Source organism: Hyperolius riggenbachi, chromosome 6 (assembly GCF_040937935.1).
Source record: "Hyperolius riggenbachi isolate aHypRig1 chromosome 6, aHypRig1.pri, whole genome shotgun sequence".
In the NCBI taxonomy this organism is placed as follows: domain Eukaryota; kingdom Metazoa; phylum Chordata; class Amphibia; order Anura; family Hyperoliidae; genus Hyperolius; species Hyperolius riggenbachi.
Window position 1 is genome coordinate 219,557,917 of NC_090651.1, and position 23,736 is coordinate 219,581,652.

The 23,736-nt window shown below is 42.1% G+C and overlaps 1 protein-coding gene across 5 annotated transcripts in view; it reads left to right on the forward strand.

Annotated features, from left to right (window-relative positions):
• Positions 1 to 23,736, forward strand: part of PLEKHG5 (pleckstrin homology and RhoGEF domain containing G5) — a 533,554-nt gene that overhangs the window by 81,100 nt on the left and 428,718 nt on the right. Inside the window, exon 1 of one of the 5 annotated variants that reach the window (XM_068240438.1) lies at positions 20,031 to 20,124. The exons of the other annotated variants lie outside the window; for them this stretch is intronic. The gene's annotated coding sequence lies outside the window, so the exon portion shown is untranslated. Of the gene's footprint in view, positions 1 to 20,030; positions 20,125 to 23,736 lie in introns of those variants that run through there. 5 annotated transcript variants of the gene reach the window in all.

Genomic DNA, 23,736 nt, shown 5'->3' on the forward strand with positions numbered 1-23,736 from the left:
AATTATTGGGCTTTACACAGTTAACTATCAGGTATATTAGGGCATTGATCTGTGTTTATAAAATTGTTGGATTGTTGGCACACAAATTCAAGTTTATTTGTTATGAATGGAGAAGAGCAGATAACACTGAAAAGGGTTTCTGAAGTGACCCGTGACATAAGAAAAACATATGCATGCACAGTCCCAAGTCTACATAGGCTGCATTCCTTTTTTTTAACTATAAGGGTTAAGAATACAGGTAGGTTATGTAAAATGATGTCGGAACACTTTCTGCTTGTCTTCCTCTCCATAGAACAGGCCGTGTAGCATTTCGGAGAGCAGACTAACAACCTTGTCGGTTATCACTAGTAAGCTATCACCTGAAGCAATCAGGGAGGATAATTTCAAGCAGCATTTATCCATGGCCTGTATGCAGCTGTAGACTATTTTTGACGTTTTCACTGTGATTTGGGTTGACCGTGTCCATCTTTCTAAAAGCCCCAGTTGAGGCAAAGTGTGCGGGTATATTTTTCAGAAACTGCTGTTGTCAAATTGAGTTAAATAGCATGGCAAGTTGTGCATAAATTTTGGCCTTTAAGACCTGATCTTTTCATTTAAATCCTGAAATGATCCCTTCCATGTATTCAGGAGCTCTGATGTAAGGAAGCTTTCACCAGCTATGCTCATTTGTATGTTTTATGATTTGTTTTTTCAGTGAAATGGAGCTTAGGAAAGCAAAATGCAAACATGCAAATTCAGTGACAATGATAAGTTAGCGTTCTGTCTGTGGTTGCCTTTTAATGTCATGTTTTGAAAACTATCTTTAAAGTGAGCCTGTTATACAAGAAACAGCAGAGCTACCAGGAAGTTTTTACTAGAAATGTTATGCAACATTTGATGTCACAAGCCATTTGGTCCCTGCATGTTGTTAATGTTTTAATTTTGGTTTGCAGTTGCTATAAATTTTTTAATAGAGATAAAAAACAAAAACAAAGATGCAAACTTAGCGTAAAAAATGGTAAGAGTATACAGTTTGTTGTAAGGGAACTCTGCAGGTCTCACATCTCTGTGCCAGTGGTTAGGAATAGGAAGCATATAGAAAGCAGGAGGTAAAATTTGAACATCCCTAGCTGTTCAGTAATAATTCATCATGTCTCAGAGCAACCCTAGTGTAGCCAGAGGCGCCTTAACCTACAGACCACCCAGGCTGTGGCTTGGAGAGGCTTTAATGGGGAAAGGTGCAATAAATTACTGTTAGTCCAAGGGGAAAAAATCCTGTCCTAAAAGACCGTTGTAAGGGACTGGAGAGAAATAGACTTCTGCTCTCTTCACAAATAGCCTTCTGCTAAGTCTCTGATAAAGAATCCTACAAAGTTCAGATTTATAGACACTCCCTAAGAAGAAGGTGTCTGGTTTATAGCTGTTCTCTGCCCCTCCACCCCAAGCCTGAGTGACTGACAACTAAGAGTATGTAAAGAAAAGGGTTTCTACTCTAACAAGTGTTCTAATAAATGCATCTGATAAGGTTTCATAAAAAAAATTGAGACGGCTTTCACTATTCAGTGTAAAGCGCCCTACCCCCAAATGCTGTGGAGTATGAAGAGTGACACAAACAAACAGTAAACTTTGCAGACAGCCCTGTGCTCTGTTAGAATGCCAGGCATGTCTAGGTGTCAGGACAATTGCCATGACAAGCTATGGAGTAGTAGGATGCTCTGATCCTCTCCCCTCTCCAGGACACACAGGCTCCACTTCTCCCTGAATTCACAAGGACAGTGTTTAAAATGTGAAATGGCCACAGTGGGGGATGCAGGTTTTGTCTTTCACTGTGAGCGAGTGAATAGGAGGGTAGCATCTAAAGCTTAAACAATGCTAGTGGACATGTAAGTAATGTGTGCTCTTACATTCATCACTACTTATACTTGAGGCTGGCATAATAATGCATTTTCATTAATGCTGTCTGTTTGCCCTCTCTCTGATGCTATCACCTCACAATTTTTCCAACAATTTTACCGACGTCAAGGATTTATTTTTTTTGACGACGAGTGGTCATTTACATGACTTTGTGACATGGGCACAATTATGTAAACATCACTTAGCTTTTTGCAGTGAAAAATGACCATCACTGTCAGTGGTGTAGCTAAGGAGCTGTGGGCCCCGATGCAAGTTTTACATGGGGCCCCCCCAAGCACTCTATACATAACAATGGATACGGCGCACCAAAACCTGCCAATGGCAACCACAGTGTCAGAGGTGCAAGAAAAGGATGGGGAACAGTGTGTTATTGATTACCACTATTCAATGTATCTATCGAAATGATTATTATGAGCACAGGACCAATAGAAAGCTAATACTGCAGTTGAGGAAGGGCCCTTCGGGGCCCCTCTGGCCCAAGGGCCCCGATGCGGTCGCTACCGCTGCAACCCCTATTGCTACGCCCCTGATCACTGTTGTAATGATCTGCTCAGCTGTCTGCACAGGCAGACAGCTTTTTGACCATTCTTTAGGCCTGAGTGTTGCAGGTCTCTGGAAAAGAGACCTGTCTTCACTCTGCAAGTTGCAGAGTTGCTCTGCTGGTGAGGAATTTGCATCTACTTGTCATGCAAATTGCTTAGTTGCTTCCTTTGATGGCTTGCAGTATAAATGCCATTCCTTCCCAGAATTCCCTGTTGGTCATGATGGTTTGTTCCTGCTAACTTGCCTGGAGTCTCAGCCCTCTGCTCATTGTTGGTTACTATCACTAGCTTAGAGTAGATACCCTTTGGGAGTGCTCCTTGCATTCCTGTTTAGTGCAGTCAGGATTGTGTATATTTTTACTGCCTATTCTGTCGTGTCTTGTTCTTGCGATTGCGCTGTCGGCAGCGGTTGGCGGTAGCGAATTGTTTTGTCGGTTGGGATCTCACTTGCTCTTGCGGAGGAGCAGTGGATCCAATCTGACTTGTTCCTGGTGTCTGTTTGTCTGGAGCAAATGCTTGCTGTTGCCTGAGGTAAGGCAGCCGATTGGCAAGCGTGTCTGTTGTTTGTTTGTGTTTCTAGATTCATTTGATAGTTAGGGTTGGCGTGTTTTGTCTCTGTTGCGCTTTTCGTGCGGAGACCGCGCAATTAGCGTGCTTTGTCGCTGTTGCGCTTTTCGCGCGGCGACCGCGCTTAGCGAGTGCATTCGTTATTTTCCTTGGCGTTCTGATCATTGTTATTTGCTGTCTTTCTTGCTACACTCGTGCTCTGTCTTACTTGACTACTCTGACGACACCCCATAAAATACCGCGGCCGCTTGACTTCTCATTTGCGCCCGTTGTGTAATGTCACGTGACATCACGCATACCCGCTTGCAGGAAGCTGAATCGCTGGACGCTTGTCATGAAGGAGACCTCGCTGAATCCATCTTCCTGGGTCGTAGTGGTCACTGTGGTGAGTATGTAGCTTATCTTTCTCTGCTCGCCCTCACCCTTTGATCATTCTCCCTCTCCCACGGTTTCTATGACCAACCCTGCTACTTGGGGAACAATGTGCACAACTATGTACATTACTCTGAGCACACTTCAGCGGAGCCAGCAGCATTTGGAACTATTATGTATTTATCTAGCACTGACATCTTCCGCACTTTACAGAGTACATAGTCATGTCACTGACCTTGCTCACTGGAGCTTACAATCTAATCCCTACCATGGTCATAGTGTAATGTCCCATCATATTGTTATTATGTATTTATATAGCACTGACTTCTTCTTCAGCGCTTTACAGAGTACATTGTTATGTCACTGAGTGTCCTCAGTGGAGCTCACAATCTAATCTCTACCCAATTCGCCACTCTTGCGATTGCTTTCCCACTTGGTTTCCGCTGTTGTGTGTTCACTGTCGCCGGGTGGCGACTAGATTGGTGGACACACATACATTCTGTCTCTGTGCTCACTTTCTCTCTACAGGTGCTTTGCACTCAAGCTGGGTTCTGTCATTTTTATACGCTTGTGAAGGATTTCCGCAGTGTCAGCGCGCATCTTGTGCGCTGACCACGAAAATAATTCCCCAATTATTACAGTATGACCAGCCAAACCGAAATTCCCACTGTAGAGGGAATTTCCGATTTGTATGTTTTTGTCAAATATGGTTCGTATACCTTTTAAGAGCTTTAAAAGACTCGACACTGAAACCAAAGAGCACTTCCTTTCTGAATGTGTAAGATTTTTTCTGAATCCTACCTTTCAAATTACTGATCCGTCCACGTCAGCTCTCCAATTTGCTTATACTCTATTGCAAGGAGATCTGTTTGTGTGGGCTTATGAGATTTTGAAAAGCAATTCCTGGAATGATAATCCTTATCAGTTTCTTATATTGATTTTCTCCCACTGGTTTAAACTGCCTTGCTTACCACCTGTACTTGATGAGTGTGTACCTGCTAGTCAGTCAGCTGTTCTATTATTATTATTATTATTTAGTATTTATATAGCGCCGACATATTACGCAGCGCTGTACAGTGTATATATATATATATATATATATATATCTTGTCACTAACTGTCCCTCAAGGAGCTCACAATCTAATCCCTACCATTGCCATATGTCTATATTATGTAGTGTAAGTACTGTAGTCTAGGGCCAATTTTTTTTTAGGGGGAGCCAATCAACGTATCCGTATGTTTTTGGAATGTGGGAGGAAACCCACGCAGACACGGAGAGAACATACAAACTCTTTGCAGATAGTGCCCCGGCTGGGATTCGAACCAGGGACCCAGCGCTGCAAGGCGAGAGAGCTAACCACTATGCCACCGTGCTGCCCGTTCTATCCCTTCCATGTAAAACCATTCAGTGTAACAATCCATTTAATGTCTCAGTACATACAGCTGCTAAAAAGGTAAAGTCTGAAATGTGGAACACACTTGAATGTGATAAATCCAGAGAGACTTCTCAGTGTCAGGTTTTGGTGCCCCAAGCAAAAGCATATGTGGATTCGGTGATAGGCAGAATTATTCAGTATATTAGAGGAGTAAGAAAATCTATGCATGCTCCTGATCCCAACCCGTATGAGTGTTATCTTGATACAGGATTGTTTGAGCCTCCATTTGCTCCATGGGAGATTGGGGCTTTGATTGAGGAGTTCGAGAATGATTGGAAAGCGTTTTGCGATTTTTACATCGCAAAAAGCAAAGAGATTCTTAATGCTTGTGTTCATTCTGTGTACACGTTGATTGAATTCGGATGAGTGTGACAAATGTTTTGTGGATCCAGTGATTTGTGTGTGGCAGACGATTTTGGATGAATTGCACACACACCAACCAATTGACTCCAATAAAGTGACACCGTTATCAGATGATTGTTCCTGCCTTTCTGGGGTTAAAGCAAGTAAGTTTAGACACTGTGCGATCTGAAATGAATGGGTGGACCACTGTTGTTGACACCTGTGTGAATTCTGAAGGATCTTCTCCTGCTTGTGTGGAGTTTGAATCTGTGCGATCTGACGCCTGTTTCTCAGGTGTTCCTACAGATTGTGATCGCCGTGAATGTGTCAGTTTTGTCAAAGATATGTGGGATCCCTTGTCATTTTAAAACAGATTTTTTTCTCCCAGTGATTCTTTAAGATCTTCCATCTATGATCCTGCTTTGGGGAAAATTCCTAAACCATGCAGCCTCAAGAGTAATGTTAATATGACTAATAAATCTGTGTCGCTCTGTTCACACCTGTAATGGCACGTTGCCAGATGACAGTTGTTCCAGTGTTTCTGTCTTGAACACTTTGCAGTCTGGTCCACAGATTGCGGAGGCTTGCGCTTTGGAAGCGTTAGTTTCACAACCCAAAGCGATCTTGGATTCACAAATTTTGCGTTCTGACTCCTCGGATTCGACATTGTTAGCCGAGTCTAAGGGTGAGACAGCGCTTTGGTTTTGTGAATCTGATACTGAGGGATCTTTGCTTTTTTCCAGTGAATGTTTCTGTGAGTCTACCCTGTACCATGGATGAAACTATAATGTCCACTCACACTAACATTTGTGAGTCCCTTTCTTGCTCTGAGGAAAGTACTGACTTTCCACCCTGTACTCTGGATGAGTCAATATTACCTTGCAATAAATCTCCTGCAGGAAGCCCAGAGGCTCCTCGAGGTATTGCAGCTAATTTCATCTGTTTTTCTGCCATTTCAGAATTGCAGTCTGGTTTGACTGCTATGAAGGATTCTGTCTGTAGTGAAACTATATTCAGAGAGGCAGTGTTGGTTTCACTAGATATTCCTGTGCATACTGTTCTTGAAGATGAGATTCAGTCCCAACGTATGGTAAAACCATCCCTGGGACATCTGCCCCGTCCGCAGAAGGTATTTGAGGTTCGGCCCTGTAACATGGATAGTTCAGAATCCTTGATTGCTTTATCAGAAAACTTGGGAAATGATGTTCCTGAAGTTTTGTTTGATGTTCTGGAGGTCTCCGAGTTCCTCCCAAAGGGTGCAGAACTTTTAGGAGGTGCCTCCTGCCCCGCACGGTCGTCTGAGGTGTTGCCCACTTCAGTAGGCATTGCTGCTATACTGACTACTTTTGCAGCTCTTGTGGAGCTTCAGTCATGCGTAGTCAATAATGAGTTCTGGTTGGATACAATTAGTCACAGAGACTTCTAAGTCTGAATCCAAGTCTTCTTTTGAAAGACCAGTACTTGTGACCACTACTCATGATGATTCTCTGCCCGGTCCTGGTTTTGGTCTTGTCGTGTCGGACTCTGAGGTTGGCAGTTCCTCGACATGTCCTGAGGTTTCTCTTGTGCTAGTGTACCCCGATGCGCTCTGTGAGCCAGAATGCCCAAGTGTGTCTCGGTTACCAGCATGCTCAGATGCTTCCTTGGTGGAGACGTGTTCTGATTTTGCCTGCCTGCCTGCATGCCCAGAAGTGGTCCCTGAAAGCCCTGATCTTGATGGTTGTCCTGGTAATCCTGAATCCAGAATTGTCATAGGTTCCATGGGGGTTCTTGGTAGTTCTCCATGTGAGCCTGGTGAACGTTCTGGCCTCTTGGGATCTCTGCGGAGCTTCAAAGTGTTCTGGGAGATTCTGGGAAAAAAATTTCTTGGTACCCTGGATGGGATCAACAGTGGCTTCTCTGTTGAAAGGGACACTTCAAATGGCTATTGTGGCAGATTTGGTATTTTTGGATGGTCCCTGGAAGATGGTGGGTATTGCTTGGAGGGTATCGATGGGTTCTTCTCTGGCATTCGCAGTTCTGATGGGTGTTACGCTGAGACTGGTAGTACTGATGGGCATGTTTCGGTGGTTTCTGCTTCCGATAAGTTCAGTTTCGGGAGGATTGACTCTGGAATTGGGCCTTGTCGGGCTGCCCCGGCCTTCATGAGTGTTCAGTCAGACTGCTTTGTTGGAAATGTCAGTTTCGAGGGACGTCTGGAATACGTCCCTAGAGGGGGGGGGGGGGGTACTGTAATGATCTGCTCAGCTGTCTGCACAGGCAGAGAGCTTTTTGACCATTCTTTAGGTCTGGGTGTTGCAGGTCCTGGAAAAGAGACCCTTCACCCTTCTGCAAGTTGCAGAGTTGCTCTGCTGGTGAGGAATTTGTATCTACTTGTCATGCAAATTGCTTAGGTGCTTCCTTTGATGGCTTGCAGTATAAATGCCATTCCTTCCCAGAATTCCCTGCTGGTCATGATGGTTTGTTCCTGCTAACATGCCTGGAGTCTCAGCCCTCTGCTCATTGTTGGTTACTATTGCTAGCTTAGAGTAGATACCCTTTGGGAGTGCTCCTTGCATTCCTGTTTAGTGCAGTCAGGATTGTGTATATTTGTACTACCTATTCTGTCGTGTCTTGTTCTTGCGATTGCGCTGTCGCCAGCGGTTGGTGGTAGCGAATCGTTTTGTCGGTTGGGATCGCACTTGCTCTTGCGGAGGAGCAGTGGATCCAATTTGACTTGTTCCTGTTGTCTGTTTGTCTGGAGCAAACGCTTGCTGTTGCCTGAGGTAAGGTAGCCGATTAGCAAGCGTTTCTGTTGTTTGTTTGTTTGTGTTTCTAGGTTCATTTGATAGTTAGGGTTGGCGTGTTTTGTCTCTGTTGCGCTTTTCGTGCGGAGACCGCGCCATTAGCGTGCTTTGTCGCTGTTGCGCTTTTCGCGCGGCGACCGCGCTTAGCGAGTGCGTTTGTTATTTTCCTTGGCGTTCTGATCATTGTTATTTGCTGTGTCTTTTTTGCTACACTCGTGCTCTGTCTTACTTGGTCATGTGTCACTATTGGCAATCGCCACTCTTGCGATTGCGTTCCCACTTGGTTTCCGCTGTGGTTTGTTCACCGTCGCCGGGTGGCGACTAGATTGGTGGACACACACACATTCTGTCTCTGTGCTCACTTTCTCTCTACAGGTGCTTTGCACCCAAGCTGGGTGCTGTCATTTTTATACGCTTGTGGAGGACTTCCGCAGTGTCAGCGCGCATCTTGTGCGCTGACCACAGAAATAATTCCTCAATCGTTACAACTGTGGTTCGGATCTTTAAGATCCCTGACGACATCCCGTAAAATACCGCGGCCACTTGACTTCTCATTCGCGCCCGTTTATGTAATGTCACTGACCTTGCTCACTGGAGCTCACAATCTAATCCCTACCATAGTCATAGTGTAATGTACCATCATATTGTTATTATGTATTTATATAGCACTGACGTCTTCTGCAGCGCTTTACAGAGTACATTGTTATGTCACTGACTGTCCTCAGTGGAGCTCACAATCTAATCCCTACCACATTTATAGTCTAATATTTTCAATATAGGATTGTTTTGGGGTAAACCAGTTAACTACTTAGTATGTTTTTAGGATGTAGGAGATTATGAACTATCTAAAGACGGAAAATCCATGCATATTTTGCCCTGGCCAATGTTCAAACGTAAGATTCGGCACTAAAATACAATAGTACTATCCACTTTGCCTCTATTCCACTCATAGTTATCTGATCAATTCTAACCCTCTACTACCCTTCCTCCCTCCATTTTACTTCTTTATTCTTGTCTCACTTACACTACAAATACACGGGCCCATATGCAATTCACTTTTTCACCTGAGTTTTCTCCTAGGAGATAATTTTTCATCTTCAAATTAAAATAACTTTCCAGCACTTTTCAACTAAAAAAAGTACCAAAAAGTAAATGAAAAAGGACTAACAAAATTATTTTGAGCATTTTCTTGCTTTCTGATGGCTTAAAATGTATTTTATTAACAAATTTAAAATTATCTCCTAGGAGAAAACTTAGGTGAAAAAGTGAATTGCATATGGCCCACTGTGCTTATCTCCAGCATGGGTTATGAATCAAACTATTAAACCATCTCACTATGTCAGCCCTTCAATGTCATGATATACCCATTCCAGCCCTACCCTAATAGGTGGTTACATATTTGCATATCTCCTAATGTTTGTGAAAAATTATTCTGAAATAAAGAATGTCTTGCTTGATAATCTCCTGCAATGTGACTGACATTGGAACTGGTAGTGTGGGAGCTGTTTTTTTTTGAGGTGCATAGTGTCAGTATGTGCTGTATGGCATACAATGCTGGATCATCCACAAGGCACACCTAGGCAGCTGCCTAGAGTCTGGGGAGAGTCTAGGGCCCTGGTGGATGCAAGCCCCCACCAAGTCTAACTAAATAAGCCAGCTGACCATCAGTGGAGGGCAAAAAGTGTTATCTTGCCTAGGGCCCCATTTCAGAGTAATCCTTTTCTGATGACATATATCATGTGCAAAATGTTATATAATGTATGTGATATGTTTTATTTTTTATTGTGTGTGTGGGTTTGGGGGGGGGGGTGCACACTATTTCTTGCCTAGAGTGACAAAAAGGCTAGAGGTGCCCCTGAGTGTAGCCCCCAATCTAGTCAGTGTGCGTTTCCAGTTCTGTCAGGTGTCAAACAAGAGAGAAGGGTCTGCAATTATCCCTGTAATGTGTATTTAAAAAGGCTTGGCAAACCCATGACTAAATAGCTATTTATCTATTTTTTGTCACATTAAAGTCCTTTTAAATGTACATTGTGTGCTGGAGGTGTGAACTTGCCGTGGGACACTGCACTACCTCTTTACTTTATACTGGAAGGGATAGAGTTTGTTTCCCTTCTATCATGAGTCGCAGTCTAGCCCCAGTCCAGATGGTAGTCTGAAGCAGCCTCAGCCCAGCTGGTGATTGCAAGGCAACCTCCGCCCTTTATATATATATATATATATATATATATATATATATATATATATATATATATATATACACATAAAACTTTTTTTTTTAAAGATTACACTCCAGAATAATGATAAGGCCTTCTACAAGTTACCTAGTTACAGGTTTTAGTAAGATTCTTTTTTCCATGTAATAAATAAAAAAAGAGCCACAATGTAGGAAAATCATGATTTTTCAGTGGTAGGATTATAGTTTCCTCTTAGCCATTTAAAAAAAAATCCCAGTGGTTCTGATTCTTCTCAAAATAATGTATTAAATCAGAATCAGAATCAGAATCATTTATTTCGCCAAGCACGACTAGGTCGTACCCGGAATTGGTTTTGGCGTGTACAGGGCTAGGTGTGGAATAAGACATACAATACAATACAGTACAAAAACAATACAGTAAACAGTACAGATACAGCGATTTAACCATAAACCTTAACACAAGTTAGAGCTCAAATATGTAGAATGTAAGATGTGCGGCAGTGCCGTCATGTGCTACCGAGTGCTACTCGAATGGGCCAGGTAAGAAAGTTCATAGAGTTCAAAGAGTTTACAGCTGAGGGAAAGAAGCTATTCCTGTGTCTTGCAGTCTTGGTGTAGATGGACCGGAATCTCCGGCCCAACGGGAGCCGCTGGAAGAAGCGGAAGCCTGGGTGAGATGGGTCATTTACGATCCTCAGAGCTCTGGAGCAAAGTCTGGAGTTATAGAGTCGGTCTAGTGAGGGGAGTGATTTCCCGATGATTTTCTCTGCTGATCTTATGACCCGCTGTAGTTTGTGCCTGTCGCTGGCAGAGGAGCCGGCGTACCAGACAAGGATGGAGGAGCAGAGGACAGATTCAATTGTGGCTGTGTAGAAGCTCGTCAGAAGCTCCCGGGCCATCCCGAACTTCTTCAGTTGGCGTAGAAAGAATAGCCTCTGCTGGGCTTTCCTCTGAGTGGAGGACGTGTTGGCTTCCAAGTTAGGTCCTTGGAGATTGTAGTGCCCAGAAGGCGTGCACAGGGAACCCTTTCCACTTCCGTACCATCGATACAGATTGGAGGTGGGGTGACAGCATGTTTTCTAAAGTCAACAATTAAATAAGATAATAGTAATTTTGCTTTGAATCATCAAAATAATAGTAACAAGTACACCTCTCACATTTTTGTAATTTTTTTATTTGTGATGGAACCCAAACTTTTAATTTAATTTTAGTTCTTGCCCATGGCATTTGCACTGTGTAGTGTGGACGCAGACCAACAGAAAAAAGTGCCATGTTTTGTTCCTAGTATGCAGTAGTAGCTTCATGTTCATTTTTGTATTACTTGAAGAGACACTGAAACGTCTTTGTTCTTATCTTATTTTCGTATGCAGCTAGCTTCAGCATTAAATTCCAAGTGGATTCGCCGCATTTCCGCGGCAGAACGAGTTATTTATGCCCAAGAAATAGCAAAGCAAAGTTCCACAACTTTTCAAGTTGCAGATTTTGCTGCCCAGGAGAGGCAGAGCTGTGCGCAGTAGCTCTGCCTTTTCTCCAGTCAATCTTCGCTGATCTCCACCTCTCTCTGCCCCTCTCAGTCTTCTTTCACTAAGAGGGGTGGGGAGAGGTAGAGATCGGTGGAGATTGACTGGAGTAGAGGCAGAGCTACTACGCACAGATCTGCCTCTTCCATGAAAAAAAATTCTGCGGAACTTTGCTGGGCTACTTCTGGGGCATAAATACCTTGTTTTGCTGCGGGAATGTGGCATATCTGCTTAGAACTTAATGCTGAAGGTTGGCTGCATAAGAAAATAAGGTAAAAAAAAAAAAGACACTTCAGTGTCTCTTTAAGGTGGGCATCAGTTTCTACCATCAGATAGATGCCTCTGTGATTGAATCTGGTCAGAGATGGCTATTTTGCTGCCAGTGTAGTGCACACAGATATCCAATAGATTTCAGCATGAATCTGTGCAGGCGCCTCCACCTGCCAATCCCCCCGGGTCTCCCCTATGTAACACGGAGAGTGTTGCAGAGCTTACCTCTCTGATGGCATGCCACCAGGATGCCTGTATCCCGTGACCTGGTGGCGCATGCATGACTTCATATGTACCATTAAGTTCAATGGTACAGGCACCTGTTTGTGATGAAGAGAAGACACAGGAAACTAGCGCCAGTGGAAGGTGAACTTCAGCACTGCTTTGACATTCACCACGGGCCAGGGGAACACTTTACACATGGGGATCGACCTGCTGGTGGTTTGTCAGTCACCAGGAGATCGATGGTTGCTATCGTTGCGCACCCAACTGGACCCTTTTGAGCGAGGTCTTTCCAGCATGCTGGTTGATAATATCAATTGATTCCAACTGGAAATTGATCAAAGTTATAATCAGTCATGTTGCAGCATTGATCTCTGACAAATTCTATTGTTGTAATCAAATGTGCTGGATATCAATGCTGCAAATTGAGTAATGCATGGGCACCGTTACACAGTTTTGACCTGCAGAGGTCTTACAGCAGCAAATTTGTTATTGCTCAGGCTTGTTGTAATTTTTCTGTATTGCCATTCTGGATCTGTGTTCCAATGCTTTCCAATGACTTCATGTGTCCACAGAGCCATGGTACAGAATGTGTAAAGTCATATGCTTCTGGCTGTAAGGCTGAACATACCCAGAAGACTTGCACATATTTGTGCACCTTCATGCAGGGGGTTTAGAGCTGAACTCTGGGCAACATGAAAGTAAAATCACAATGTAATCCTGTATGGCATGCAATAAAAACATTTTTGCACAGCTTAGTACATCAAAGAGCGATGCACCCAAGCTATTCCCTCTTGGGATCTGACCTGATCTCCTTTCTGTGACATTCAAAACTCTTCTAAACAGAACTGGAGAACTCACATAATCACTAAATCAAATTTTTTTTTATATCTTTTACAAGGGGTGTTTGAAACATATACAGCTGATGAACTCAAAACATTATCATAGTTGTGCTGTAAGGCTAGGTTCATGCTAGTCCATGACAGATCGGATCCGTTTTAAACAGATCCAGTTTGGTAATTTATTTATTTATTTTTCCTCCGTTTTTTTTATGCTTTTTATGCTTGTTTGGAGCATACGTTTCCAGTTGGCCGAACTGGAGGGGAAGCAACCATGACAGGGGTGACAGTCAGCTGGGACGGGGGCTCCCTCCCTTACCTGGGTCCCCCGTCCCTTCTCCCTTCCAACTATTAGTGCAAAATTAGTTCAAATGTAAAGTATGCGGCGAGCGGGGGTGCTTACTTTCCTCTCTTGCGTTTTCACTGCTCGCCCCTTGACTTCCTGCATTGTCGCCCTCTATACTTCGGAGGGCGACATTGCAGGAAGTGACGCAGCGAGCGGAGGAAGTGAAGAGAAGGTAAGCTTCCCGCTCGCTGCATACTTTTACATTTTAACAAATTTTGCACAAATAGCTGGAAGGGTAGCGGGGACAGGGGACCCACATGAGGGAGGGGGCAACCCCCCCTCCCCGCCGACTGCTGTCACCCCCATCCTGGCTGCTTCCTCCTCCAGCATGGCAGCTCCCTCCCCACCCACAGGCTGTGACACAGAAACGGATCCGTTTCTGTGGCCAAAATTGCCTGTGTAGAGGGGGATCCATTTGTTTTGGTTAGGTGAATACGGCTGCTATTTTTAACATTGCTATCCGTGGCTCTGGTTTTGATCCTGAAAAACGGAGCCCCGGATACGTTTTTAGAGCAAGTGTGAACCGGCCCTAAGAGTGAATGTGTTAGTTGTCAACCATAAGATGTGTCAAACTAAAGGTAAATTTAAACTGGGTAGATACATTGCAACCCACCCCTCTAAACTGGTCAGTGTGCTATAGAGAGTGGTGGTTTCATCCTATACTTACTGTACAGAGCAAAAAAACTGACATGCAGCAAATACAGTTTGTATACAAAAGGGAATAATCCCAACACACACATTTGGAAAGCTTTTACACCCTGTCCTGAAAAAAATGTATTTTATGTATTACAGAGATTGGGGTTTATACCTGAATCCTTAACATGGCAAATGACCTCTATCACAAACCATAGACATTAAATATAGTGGGTGATGGTATCAAAACAAATGTATAGCCTTAGTTTGTGACGGTAACAGATGCTTAATTGCTAGATTCTGGAAGTGTCCTCTGACTGGGCACTATTGTGGCTATATCATTTGGAACAGATATCCTATACCCTTACATACAAAATGCATATATTTGACCAGATATAGATGAACTGGTTGATGCACTTTCCTCCTGGCAAGCCCTTGACCACATAGGTCTTAGTTTATTTTCTGTATATGATACTGTTGACGCCAGCTGTAACCCCGTTTGCATTCTGCGCTTGAATAATACCTCCAGTTGTGTATGACCCACCTGTCTCAATTGCTAATATGTTGTTGAATCATTTCCATGTACATTCTGGCCTATTTTTTTGTTATTCTCTTGTATTGAATGTTTACTTGTACATGGCAAAATTGTAATCAAAAACAATAAAAAAACAATAATACATTGATGGCAATAATGAAATGAACAATGCAGTGATACCCATTATCACCATTGCTCTTTTTTCTCCTCTTGTGTATAAATGTATAGGGCAAACCTTCCATATCACAGACCCAGGGCCGGATTTGTACTCTTTACCGCCCAAGGCCAATGTCCCCAGCCGCCCCCCTTCAGTATAGGCAGCGAGATGACCCCTATCCCGTTCCCTCCAGTATAGGTAGCCACATGAACCCTCCCTCCCTTCCCTTCCCTCCAGTATAGGTAGCCTGATGACCGATCCCCTCTTTCTCTCTAGTATAGGTAGCCTGATGACCCCTTCCCCTCCCATATAGGTAGCCAGATGACCCTTTCCCCTCCCGTATAGGTAGCCAGATGACCCCTTCCCCTCCCGTATAGGTAGCCTGATGACTCCCTTAAATCCTCCCTTTCCCACTCCCCCTCTTTCAGAACAGCTCACCTCCACACTGCAGCAGCCATCCATGTCACTCACTTCTCTGCTCATCTTCAGTGCAGAAGCTTCCTCTTCCCCTCCGTCTCCAATGCTGCCAAAGTCCGTAGCTGCCCAAGTGGCTTGCAGCAGCGAGATCAGGCGCTCGCCTGATCTCCCTGAATTGCAGCATTTGCAAATCCTGCACCAGTTTAGCCTGTTGCTTTGGTGCCCCTGCTCCTGTGGTGCCCTAGGCCATGGCCTAGGCGGCCTTGACCTAAATCCAGCCCTGCACAGATCTAAAGGGATAAGGCCTCCATTATAAAATCTGGCTGTTCTCAGATGATCTGCCCATAACGCTTACAAAGCTGGGTATCTCTTTACAAGTTTTCTAAAAGGCTTAAAGAGTAGGGATGATCAAAGAAATGCAAATACAGTACTTCAGAAATGTTAAGCAAATATATGCAGTTTGAAAATGGACCAATCAATTTAAACCCAGGTTTAACTTGATTGGTCCATTTTCAAGCTGCATATATTTGCAATTTTTGCATACAAATTTGCATAAACTCAGAAGAATTTGCATCTCTTTGATCATCCCTATTAAAGAGGAACTCCAGTGAAAATAATGTAATGAAAATAAAGTGCTTAATTTTTACAAAAAGTATTTATAAATGATTTAGTCCGTGTTTGCCCATTGTAAAATCTTTCCTCTCCCTGATTTACATTCGGAAAATGTATCACATGGGGACATCTTTACTGCTGGCAGGTGATGTCTGTGGAAGGAGATTCTGCTTTTTTGGCAGGTGGAAACAGCTGTTATTTCCCTCAATGTAACAAGGTTCCCACAATGTAATGTCAGCATCCTGGTGCTGACATCGCACTGTGGGGGCTGTACAGCTATACAGAGATCCCTGATGATCCTTTTGACAAAAGGAAAAGATTTCTCATTGGAAAGGGGATAATACTGATTGGGATGAAGTTCAATCCTTGGCTTTGGTTTTTAATAAGTAGTTTTGATTCTACAGTATATTTGACCAAAACAATTGAAAAGAGGAAATTGAAAATAATAATTTTTTGATCGATAAAAAACAATTGATTATTCTGTTTTTTGGATAAAAATCTGACCAGATGTGCTTTAAAAGTAATCGACCTGATTTTCATAATTGAATGGTGTATGGTAGGTTTGATAAAATAATCTAATAAGTCAAAATCTTTTATCAAAAAAAAAAAAAAGAAAAGAAAAAAAGAATCTCGTATGGTTACCTTTAGAGAAGTTTGAAGATATATCAGGTCTATTAACAACCACAAATAAAACACTTTAAATATACCACATCTTAAAACAAGAAATAGCTCTATTAGAGCAGTGTTTCTCAACATTTTATTAGTATGTACCCCTTTTAAAACCCTGTACTCGCCAAGTACCCCCTAGCACAGTAAACATTATCGCAAGTACCCCTTGACAAATGTATGTATGTATCATATTACAAGATAATAGGTTCTAAACAATTTCCAAGCATTTACTATTGCTTTTATTTAGCTAAAATACTAATTTGGTGTTGTTTAAATGGGATTTATCATTTTCTAAAACTCTAAATTTGTTATTCTTGGTTAAGTATAGCAAGCCCGAGTACCCCCTGGAACCATCAGAAGTACCCCCTGGGGTACGCGTACCGCACGTTGAGAACCTAGGTATTAGAGCACTCCTTACCCATCTAGTGAGAATGGCAAATTTACATTATTTAGGAATTCACCTAACAGCTATCAATATTGATTTATTGTCTTAACTGTCCCAAACTATGTACAGATTTGACAAATCAGTTGGAAAAATACAATATCTCATGGTTTGATAGAATCATAGCAATCAAAATAAAGAAAAAACAGAACTCTTAATGTATCAACTTTGAACCTTGAATGCTCAAAAAAAAAAAGAAAAAAAAGTTTAACTACAGTTCAACTTGCAGCTTACACACACACACACACACACACACACACACACACACACACACACACACACACACACACACACACACACACACACACACACACACACACACACACACACACACACACACACACACACACACACACACACACACACACACACCTGGGACAAGGTCCTCCAGCACCCAAGGCTGAGACACCAAAGTGCGCCCCTCCATCCCTCCCACCCCAGCTGTCACACACTGATTGTTATTAGACTAAGAGGGCCACAGGGCCCACAACCTCCCCGACACCTTAATATCTAGTTATCTGGCTTGCAGTCACTGCTATGTATCCCCTTTTCTTATTTCTTTCTGCTTCAAACACAATTAGAAATGACAGCTGAATGAATTGTGCGCCCCCTCCTACACTGCGCCCTAAGGCTGGAGCCTCTCCAGCCTATGCCTCGGCCCGGCCCTGCACACACACACACACACACACACACACACACACACACACACACACACACACAGCACAAAAGTGCCATGATATCTACTTGGCATTCCAGCCCCACAGCTTACTTCCCCATACCTTACTTCTTCCTGTTTCTTTTTACCCTCCTTCCTCCTCCTTCCTTTTCTTACTACTTTCTTGTACCTGTTTTCTTTTTTTTGTTTTGTTCCCACGGCTTAAAATTACTCACTGCATAAGAGGAAATGGACTTGATACAATTCCACACAATATGCATTGAAAAAAACAGCCTAAACCAGGGATTTTAGTATAATACTTCTGAATATAAATACCGTAGATGCAGTATGCCAAGCCAAGAAATAGAAGCACAAAAAACGCAGCCAGAAATGTGTGTGTTATTGAAAATGTGAGTCTGTAGCAAGAAGTGTTTAGTCTGTTACGCTTTATTAAATACGAACCTCACTAAGAATGTAAAAATATACGGTAAGTTGCTACTATATGTAAGGACATGTGAAAGTAGAGGTAACTTAGTGCAATAAAACGGTAAAATAACTTTTGAAACTGAATAAGTAAGTACATTTTTATACATGCACCCTATCAGTCTCTACATCTGCAATTCATGCACACTCTACTCTTGTATTGGGAGGTGGGAAGCTGCACTATGAGCCAATCTAGCTCTGCTGCACACCACAGAACGGACAGTCTAAAAGGCATTTCTATTTAGCCCTCTGGAGTTCAAGGGGAGCAATGGTGAAAACTGTAAAATGTATATGTACTACTAAATATAAGATGTACTTTGGTCCCAGAGTAAATGCACTATTTTTTTTTAATCTCCCATGTAGCTGTATCTCACGGTAGGTATTATAATCTACAGATCTGACACTCTTACCGGCAGGTTTTGAACTAGTCCATCTCTGCATGGGAGTCTCTCAGAATTTCTTTTATTTTGAAATGCACTACTTGAATGGCAGTGGCACTGTCCAACTGCTGCAATAATGGCCACACAAGTACGGTAGGTGGCCTGACTGGCATTTATTAAATAGATCCTTGCCAGACAGTGCTTTTCAAGCAATTGAAAGAAACTTTTAGAATCTTCCATGAAGAGATAACGAAATCCTTTGTCGGTAAGAGGTTCCCTTTCATCTTTAAAGTTTAACTGTCATTAGAGAGATATGGAGGCTGCCATTGCCGCGTACGTTAAAAAGGGGCGCTGGGAAAAAAGGGCGCCGGGTTTTTAACGATAAGCATGGATAACGTTTAAAAAAATATTGTACTGTTTTTCGTTTAAAATTAATGGTTTTTAAAGTTATAAATCATTAAATAATGTGCATTAAATCGGCAATTGTAAAAACGTTAATCTTTCGTTTAAATAGTGAACCGTATAATAACGTTTAAAAAAAAAAATTACTAAGTAACCCTCCCTGTACCTACCCCTAACCCCTAGACCCCCCTGTTGATGCCTAAACCTAAGACCCCCCCTGTTGGTGCCTAAGTAACCCTCCCTGTACCTACCCCTAACCCCTAGACCCCCCTGTTAGTGCCTAAACCTAAGACCCCCCTGTTGGTGCCTAAACCTAAGACCCCCCTGTTAGTGCCTAAACCTAAGACCCCCTGTTGGTGCCTAAACCTAAGACCCCCCTGTTGGTGCCTAAACCTAAGACCCCCCTTTTGGTGCCTAAACCTAAGACCCCCTGTTGGTGCCTAAACCTAAGACCCCCTGTTGGTGCCTAAACTTAAGACCCCCCTGTTGGTTTTTTTGTTTAAAAATAATGTTATAAAAAAAAAATGTACTGTTTTTCGTTTAAAAATAATGTTTGAAAAAAAATATTGTACTGTTTTTCGTTTAAAAATAAAATTTAAAAATGTATAAATCATTAAATAATGTGTAATCATGAGAAACAGTAATAAAACATTAAGTCTCCGGGCGCCGCTTTTAAAACGTTAATTTTCTCCGGCGCCCTTTTTTCCTATCGGGCGCCCATTAAACGATATTTATTATAGGAGTGAATGGCGGCGCCCGATTTGTCCACTAGCCTCAGGCGCCCGAATTTACTGTTTCCGCCATTGCCAGCCTTCTGCTGAAAATGCTAAATCCCTAACTGTAATACTGGTCATCACAACACATCATTACATCCAAGGGAGTCATTTAGAAGGCACTGCACCATAGAATCAGCATACAGCCAAGAAATACGCATATTTCAATAGGTCAAAAAAGCCTCAGAATCTCTATCATGGCTTGTTTCATTTAACTGTGTTTATATCAACGGATTGTGTGATGGGTACACCTGGCAACATGAATGACCTCCTGCCATGGCTAATGCAGTGGTTACCACCTAAATGCCATTTTGTAGAATTGGAAAAAGGAGAAAAGTAAATGACACTTGTCCAAAAATGGTGATATATGTGACTAAAAAGTAAGGCCAGGTTTAACCCCATACACACCTGGTAACACGCAAGTTTTAATTGGCTGAACATCTAGATTACAGCAGCCATGTTAGATTTACACTTCCCGGAGTTGACAGGGACTTGTCCTAATCTTCTTGATCCTTTTTGCAAAGCTTAGTGGATTTGGTTCCTATTATCTTGCCGGAGATCACAGGGATGTCTTGTTTGTGGAATAGGAAAAACAGCGTAACCTCAGACAGAGCTGGAAATCCCTTTGCAAAGATAGGTAGGTTTATTTATTTTTCCCCTTTTTGTTCTGTTAGAGGATTTTTACTTTTGTTTATGAATTCTCAGTTTAGGTTTGTTTTTTAATTCAATGGAACAATAACTTTTTGTGACCGATGTTTTTTTTATTCTTGATAATTTTACGTTTTATTTAGGAAGCTGGTGGTGTGTTAGACTGGAAGATTAGATAAGGATATAGATACCTTTACAATCAATTGTGTCCTAAACTAAGCCAAAATAATAACTGTATAATGCTTCATACAGTATTCTGCTGAAAAAAAACCCTTGTTCATGTTCTTTATAGAGATGTGCAGAAAGAGATCGTACTATATAAATAACTATAAATGGTAACAACGGCTTGCAGGTCTGTTTTGGGTATGCTTGGCGGTATACTGAAGCACCTGGAGGACACCCAAGCATCTTTATAGAGATGTGCAGAAAGAGATCGTACTATATACATAACTATAAATGGTAACAACGGCTTGCAGGTCTGTTTTGGGGATGCTTGGCGGTATACTGAAGCACCTGGAGGACACCCAAGCATCTTTATAGAGATGTGCAGAAAGAGATCGTACTATATACATAACTATAAATGGTAACAACGGCTTGAAGGTCTGTTTTGGGGATGCTTGGCGGTATACTGAAGCACCTGGAGGACACCCAAGCATCTTTATAGAGATGTGCAGAAAGAGATCGTACTATATACATAACTATAAATGGTAACAACGGCTTGAAGGTCTGTTTTGGGGATGCTTGGCGGTATACTGAAGCACCTGGAGGACACCCAAGCAAACACTAGGAGAACATAGAAACTGCTTGCAGACTATTTTGGGTGAGAATCAAGCCCAAGTCCTTTCCTCTGCAATAAATAGTGCTAACTGGTTAAACACCATGCTGTCCACCCCTCTGCCACAAACAGAAAAGGGTATATTTTCTTGGTACCCCTCCATGAAGAATGAATAACTTACAATCTGTCTTAACTGACAAAAGTAATGGGCCCCATCAATGTTTGTTTAGTTTTCACAAAAAAAATCAAAGTTTAGTCAGGGTTCATGCTTTGAGCACCCAGCAGCATTTTTTGCACACCACACATGCCTCCTCTATGTTTAACATTTACTACTGTGGTTTAATGCAAATAACGAATGTGTGCGGTAGGCAGAAAAATGTGCACAAAAATTAGTGTGCGTTTTCTGCCCATACAAGTGTAAACCCTTCCTTGAAGTTTGTGAACATTTCAAACAGTAAGGGCCCTTTTACACTTAATGCGTTGGTATGCCTTAGTACGTGTTGGTATGCGTTTTTTCCATAGCAGTGCATTGTAAAAAAAGCTTTCAGTTAAAATGCGTATAGTGTGAACTGTGCCAGAGGAAAACATGTACAATACTTCGAAAATCCGTTTTCTTTCAGTTATATATGAGAACAACTGATTAAGTATAAAAGGGTCCTATCACAAATAAGTCTTGTTTGAAAAAAAATTATGGAACCCTTAACCTAATATCTTGTTGTATAATTTAGTTATTGTTTGGCCTACCCATCGTGAGCAGACTGCTTCAGCTTTGTTAGGGTTTGAAAGGTTCCTTCTGCAGACTGCTTTCAGTTCTTTCCAAAGATGTTGGATAAAATTCAAATTCGACATTCAACATAGAAGACCAGCTCAAAATAGTCTAATGTTTGGACCTAAGCCATTGGATGACCATTTAGCCATTCAGTACCCTTTAGCCATTCAGTGGTTTGAGTACGTACAGTAACTGGAGAATGATAAAGACTCAAGGCACTCCATGCCAGATGCAGCAAGGCAGACCAAAAACATAACCAAGCTAAGCACAAAAAGAAAAGCATCCATATAGCAAAAAATATAATGAAATAAATCCATGCAAATAGCACCGTAAAGTATGAACAATTTATTAGGGACTTGTCCCTTTAAAACACAAGTAAAACATATAACGGGGGATACAGGTAAGATGTCAGGGTAAGATGGCTCATATAATAATGGTCAGCATCCCAATATAGTACATGATGGTATAATAATGAATGAACTGGAATACTTGGCAAGCTAAAATACAAAACCACACCAATCTTTCATAGGCCTATGAATGCAGCGTACTGTATATACCCACTGCTATGCAAATAAAGCATAAACAAAAATAGAAGGATGAGGGGAAAAAAGGAAAGAAAGGAAGAATGCTTACCACCAGATCAATGTAGACACCCCGCCTGTGCCCCCGCTAGACCTCACATGTATCGCAGACCCCTCTGCTTCGTCGGAGATTAAGCTTAATCTCCGACGAAGCAGAGGGGTCTGCGATACATGTGAGGTCTAGCGGGGGCACAGGCGGGGTGTCTACATTGATCTGGTGGTAAGCATTCTTCCTTTCTTTCCTTTTTTCCCCTCATCCTTCTATTTTTGTTTATGCTTTATTTGCATAGCAGTGGGTATATACAGTACGCTGCATTCATAGGCCTATGAAAGATTGGTGTGGTTTTGTATTTTAGCTTGCCAAGTATTCCAGTTCATTCATTATTATACCATCATGTACTATATTGGGATGCTGACCATTATTATATGAGCCATCTTACCCTGACATCTTACCTGTATCCCCCGTTATATGTTTTACTTGTGTTTTAAAGGGACAAGTCCCTAATAAATTGTTCATACTTTACGGTGCTATTTGCATGGATTTATTTCATTATATTTTTTGCTATATGGATGCTTTTCTTTTTGTGCTTAGCTTGATATTACCTATCCATGGCATATATTAATATTATTTGGCTCTTTTTTTGTCTTATACAAAAACATAACCAAGTCTCCTCCATGCCTGACGAAGGCTTTTTATAAGCCGAAAGCTCACTGTTTATTCATCTCTAAGTTAGCCAATAAGTGGTATCATCCTGATTCAAAACTCCTTGTTTTTATTCCTTAAAAGCTTTTTCTTTTTTCTTGTGGACCTTGAGCTTCAGGCCAGTTCAGCTTGCATCTTGAGTCCGCCAGGAGAAAAGTGCGATATAAATGTTATTTGTCTTGTCTTGTCTTGCATCTCTATCAACGTTGTCCTTTTCTTTTTGTCCACCATTACCCATATCCTTCTGCCCCTTCTGGAGTCCGTTTTCCTCTTCCCTCTCTATCCAGGGCAGTTCCTATGGTCCGTAAACTTCTTGACATTTGCAGCTATTGTTACAGAACCACAAAACTGCTGGGTCTTATAGCTTTGCCTTTAACATTCTTGTCCGTAACACTCTTTCTGATCACCCCTTTACTATTACTGTTCAAAGTTCAGTGTAGATGACCGAATGATGGCTAACACCACAGTGACGTCTTTTCTTCATTGAAATACATTAACATCTCAATAGCATGCAGGTATACATAGCACAATTACTTTTCAATTAATTACTGTTCAGGAGGTATTTTCATTTTATGCCGCAAACCTTGAACTGGAGGCTGTCACAAATGACTTAATAACTGACCACTATATGTTGGAAGGAAGGGGGGTTAAAAGGGTGGAGAAAAGGGGATGGTTGCAGTGAAACTCATGATAATTTTTCTTTGGAACAGGGGGGCTGTTGCTATGCCCCTGTGCTGTACTGTGCAGTCTCCATTTTCATTGCAGTCTTTATC